The sequence below is a fragment of the Lichenostomus cassidix genome, chromosome 2, assembly GCF_008360975.1.
Source record: "Lichenostomus cassidix isolate B80296 chromosome 2, HeHo_3.0, whole genome shotgun sequence".
Taxonomy (NCBI): Eukaryota; Metazoa; Chordata; class Aves; order Passeriformes; family Meliphagidae; genus Lichenostomus; species Lichenostomus cassidix.
In genome coordinates, this window is record NC_139482.1 from 37,676,248 (window position 1) to 37,682,247 (window position 6,000).

Here is a 6,000-nt window from a genome sequence, read left to right on the forward strand (position 1 = left end):
ACCATCTGTAAAATGTCTTTCTATACAACTCAGAACAAATAAAATAATGATTTATTCAACAGTTATAAGGACGAGATCTGTATCAACTACACATTTGATCAATGCCTAGTCATCAAAAGCCATAAGCCCTCATCTCCTTTCCTCAAAATAATGAGAAATGGCTGAAGATACTACAAGCAAACATTTGCAATCACATTTCCAGATAATTCGATCACCCTCACTTTTAAAACCACTTCTGCATCACTGGAAGGACAGAAATCTGAGGACAAAATGGAAAACAGAGGAGGAAAAAAAAATCCCCGTAGAAGTACAGGGAACATCCTTTAGGTTTCATCATCAGGATTTATTCATCTCCAAGCTGCTGGGCCATCCCTCAAAAAATTAGAAAAAAAAAAGTTCTTCACTGGAAAAACAAGCATTGTTACATGTAACCAGTGATACATGCCAGACTCACTGACATTTAATTTCAGTTACCTGAGGTGATGTTGGTGTAATACCCCTAATCAGCAGTGAAATTAGCCTTACATGAAAAAACATAAGGGTAAAGGAGACAAGGAACTTGTCAGGGACGTTCAGGCTGCTGGTGGCCTAAGAGCCTAAGAGCCAGAACATCCTGGCTGTGGCCTGCTGAAAGCAGCAGATAAACCTCTCTTGCAGAGCTGGTAGTTTCATGGTGCAGTTACACTGAATCTATTGAAAAGTAGAATGATTAAGCAAAAAAGGTAACACTAATCTCCAGTGATGACAGGTGATGTCACTTCACCAGAGAAGACCCAAGTTGTTAGTCAAGCAACTGCAGTTTCTTGCTCTGGGAAAGGTGGCGAGCCTTGAAACCGCACGAAAGGAGGCCGCCGCAGCGAACCTCACAGGTGCTAGACCAGGCGCTGCCATAAGTGCCGCGGGCGCAGGGGCAGAGTGCCTCCGAGATGGAGACCAGCAGGAAACAAGGCGATTAAAAGAGATGTAGTCTCTTAGTTCTCGGAATCCAGGGTTTATTGGGTAGCGGCAGGGTGGTGAGGGTGCGTGGGGTTGGGAAGGGTCAAAGAGGATGGAGCAATCTGGATTCTGGAGCGCCAAGAGCCCAGAACAATGCTGAACATGGGGTTAAGAAGGGGGTGCAGGATGGGAGGGATTTACATGGGAGAACCCACTGGGACGTGAGGGATGCAGGATTGGCAGGGACGCCATGGAATGGGGATACAAGGAGGGAGGGTACAGACCTTTGAAAACCAATGGTGAAATTCAGCTAGAAGGAACAGAGTAGAACATTCTAGCTATTAACTCCGTATAGGATAACCAATGCTCTTGTTCTCTGGTGCATATTAAGGATGCCAGCTGCAAGGTGTCCTGGGCGAGCATCTTTTTGTAACTCTAAGCTAAGGGTCTCCTCAGACCCAGGGCCCTTCCTCAGGTTCATCTGCCTCCAAGGTCATCTGAGCCAAGGCCACTGCAACAAGCAACAAATTTAAAGTAACGAATATTCTAAAGAGAGTTAAGAAAAATAAATATTAGTAACTGGAAACTGAATTGTCTAGTCATCTTCAAATACGAAAGTTTCAGTGGATTTTGGGAAAGTTCCAGGGAAGCACCTGAGAGACAAATGTAGTCCTAAGAGCACAAGACTCAGACAAAAGCTGACAAATTGCACATATTTGTTGAAAGTACCAAATTAAAGGCTGCAAATAAACGCAAAGTAAGAGTAATTGGAAATCAGATGTTGTAGCCATTACCATCAAGTGCTATTGAATATGACTATTGTGCTTGTTGTACTATTAAAAGCCTGTGGCAGGCATTAAAAACTATGCAAATACGCACTAAGCAGTCCTTAGAACCATGGAACCAGTTTTGGGGTTAACACTAAATTCCAGGAAGAAAACAAACAAATGTTCTCAGATACCAACAGACACTTCCTCAAAAATTAGAGAGTCAGCAGAAAAAGTAGCTATTATCTCTACTGTCTGTCCAAATCCTGCTATTGAAACAACACTTATAACCACACCAATACACACACAAGTCTTGGGAGGTTGATGAGGGAAAGGAGAAACACAACTTTTATCCTGCAAAGCAGGGAAGAGAAAGGATGTGCTGTTCCAAGAATATACAAGTGCCTTTATTATGAGGCAGAAAATATAATGAAAGAAAATATCTCTCTTCACCTTTACAGGATGCAGTCAAGGTGGAGCACAAGTCTCCACCTTGACTGCTGCTCTCCTGAGTTGGCTGCATCACACCAACAGGCACACTTTCCATGCATGTACATTGCAGGATTCAGTTGTGGAAACAAGGGAAGAAACAACACTCTGCTTTGAGAAGCTCATACCTGCAGGCTTGCCAGTGGCAGGTGAGGCCCAGTACCATGTTTGATTGGCATCATTCCCAGTCACCAATGTTTCGAGGTACTCAAATCTATTTTCACTGAGGAATTCTGCTGAGGACAGGTGGAGTACAATGACTCAGCAGAACTGGTCTCAGGGATAAAGCCAGTAGGAATTTAAAAAGGATGGGAGAACTGACCTGTATAGGCCAGGCAAATCTATTGATTTCTAGGGATTTGTCAGCATACCAGACAAAGGCTGGTAATTTGTTGGCTGGCTGGAAAAGTGGTGTAGGAAGCTTTAAGCCATGTAAGTGCAAATGGTCACTGCAAACATGCACACAAAAAAACCCACTGTCCCTTTTCCCTGATTTAATATTAATTTATGTAACCTTTCCAAAATTCCTAGGGACCTAAATATAATTATATGCCTTGGGGATGAATTTGGATGCCAGTCATCAGATAATACCTGGTATGACTTCCAGTTTAGCACAGACTTTGAATGTCAGATGTAGGAGAGGAAAGTTGTACTTCTGGGAGTATTGTAGCAATAATTTACAATTTCCTACAAAAAATAGAAAGTACAATTCAGGCAGACTCCTCGATCATTAAAATCTTATGCACAGTGACTGTAGTTGGCTAAGTTAGGTACAAAATCATTGGGAAATGATGAAAGAGAAGAAGACTCACACTGCTCATCTCAGGCCCACACAGATATTTTTTATATCTTCAGTATCAACCAGCAGAATTGCTGCTGCAAGATGGCTCTAAATATGTGCTGCTTTGCTGTTATCCTGCAATACCAGCTCCTCCAGCACAATGCCTGGAACAGTTTCTGCACAAAGTGTCACCACAGCTGCTGCTGTGTATTTGGCTTGAAGTCCCACCTCTAGGGAAACCCATGCCAAACTATTTATAATAATGGGCTGCAATTTATGTGAAATGACTTTGTACCCTTCCTACATGAGAGAGATTCAGCATACCAGTCTATTCATTAATGCCTCATTAGTTTAAAGGGTCCTTTATAAAGCAATAATACGGGTACTTTGCTTCTCTATGGTGTCTTTCCGCAAAGAATGTCAAAATGTTTTCCAATCGTAACCAAATATTTAACAACCTCCAAAATCAGCGTGGAAGATGGGAAAAGATTATTATGCCTGTACCTAGTATACCTTCCTGTTACTGATAAAAGGAGGCATTTACAAGCTAAAAGCCTCTGAGTTCCTACCAGGGCTCTCCATCTTGGCCTTCACCTTGCACTGCTCCTAGAAAGAAGAGAGAGAAAGGCATGTCACAGGCAGAGCTGTGCACAAAGTCAGGAACAAAACTCTCTCTGTCAGGGCAATCAAGCTCACCAGTGTAAAAACTGTGTGGAATTCTCTACATCACGTGTGGGTTGTGCAGCTAGGGTTACCTACTTGTGTATTTGATGGATGGCTTGAAAAATATTTGAAGAAAGCCTCAGTAAAATCTCAAAAAAATACACAGGTTCAAGTCTACAAAGCACTTTAGCAAGAGATTTGCTTCCAGCATAGGAGTAATTGAAAACAATGCAACATAACCTGTGTTTTGCCAAGTCAGGGCATAAAGCAAGAATTTGCTCTCTTATTTAATATGTCTGATGGGGGACAGTGAAGGCTGCAGCACAGATATATAATTCTTAAAAAAAGTTCACTGTGCACTGTTTTAGCTACCTGAAAGTGGCCAAATTTAGACTCTCTCAGCTATGAACTTTGTTCTCAGATAGAGGTCATCCCCAGCCTCCACAGTTTTGAATGCTGATGCAGTTTGAGTGTTGCCAATTTTCCCGAAAGCTTAGAACAAATTGCTCTCTGTGCTGCCCATCTCTTTCAGTTTTTCCTCCAAGGAATACTGGAGGCTGGTAACAAGATCTTCTGGATGGAATCAAGAAGGGAGTTTAATGAATCTCCACTCTTCTCCCCAAAGGTAGCCCCACTACTTACACTGCTTATTTTTATTCATGCTAAAATAAAGTGGACAACTAAGTAACCTAGTTTCTGTGAGCCAGACAGCCCTGCTGAGCAAACTCGCAGCCATCTAATTCAAATCACATACTTTCTCAAAGCCTGCCAGTGACCTCCTACGGAAGTTACAGAATATCTTGGTTCATCTTTGTCTCAAACTGACAATGACAACTCAAGCTGAGCAGATGGTCATTTTTCTGGTCAGGAGACTTCCTATGACATTCCTTCAGCCACATATCTAAGATACTTCCTGCTCTTTCATTCACAATATCTTGATTTCTCTCTTTTTGAAGATGACATTTACATCCTTAATGTCTTTGGCACCTTCTGGAATGAGATAAGCAATCTTCTATGTTTATTTGCAGTAGTATACCTAATTAGCTGGCAGAAAAAACCCAAAATAACCAAAAACGCCAATCCTACCTCTATCATAGCTGGCTCTTTCCTGTGTAATATATCTCATTCTAACAACACACCCAAAACTCACCCCACTTAGGGTGAATGATTGAAATGATTAATTCAGTGCTTAAGATGAAGGTATGAGGAGACCTGGGCCATCTGTAAAGATCACCAGGAATCTGCTGCAAGCCTACATTTTGAAAATATGCATGTTCCTGACAGCTTAGATAATTGAACACTGCGTACAGGCATCTTCCCTAGGGGGTATGCTGCAGAAAGGAAAAATACAGCCCTAGACTGTAAACCCTGCCAAGTACAAAGCACTCCACTCATCCATTACTCCACCTTGTCCAATTCTCTACTCCTTCCTCACAGGCAGAGAAGAGAGAAAAATCCTAGGAGGAATGTTAAAATCCACAGCTTAAGTCTGAATCATCATCCCAGGACTTCTTTCCCTAAATAAGTAGCTATGTATGGTTTTTACAAATTATGTTGTTCCCAGCCAACAAATATGTGACACATTCCCTATAACCACCACTGACCACAGGACACTCCATCACTCAGCAGTTTCATGAAGGCAATGAGGAATTTGATCTTCTGTGCAATGAAGTCTCCAAGTAATCACAGCCCGCCCATCGGCAGAACATAGTTGAAAGGACTGTGCTCACAATACAAAAATACAGTTAGTTTTTCCACTTAGCAAACTGTACTGTAAGTAGTATATCACATTTTTGCAAAATCGTCCATAAGTCATTCTCAGCTCCCAACTCACTAAAGTTTATAAAACACATGTTAAGCCCCATTTATTTTGCTGGAAGCAATCCCATGTTTTCTGCTACTGATATTTCCAAATGCAGGTATTCAGAATTCTTGAGTAAAGCACTGCGTTCCAAAGTAATAGGTCAGTATTTTCTTAAAGATATTATTTTAACTTGGACTCATTTTCAAACTGCAATCCAGAACCATCAAGACTACAAAACTGGGTTTAAATTTAAAGTTGAACATTTGAATCTCAGTTATCACAACTAAAGCCCTAAGATCAACACAAAACAGATGAGAGATGGCAATGATGAGTTAGATAGGCACATGCTTAAGTGATTTGTTTTGTTTCCTTCTTGAAGGGAAGGGCTTTGGAGGAGAAGAGGTCAGAACTTTAACCTCCAACCCTTTCACCTTTGAATCCTTACTCAAAAGCTTCCAAGAAGGAAAAAGGACTTTGCAGCATGTCTAGGCGTTTAACAAATCCAGGCTCTGGTTAATCAAATAGAGAAGCCCTAGGGCTGTACTAATTCCTAGACCCAA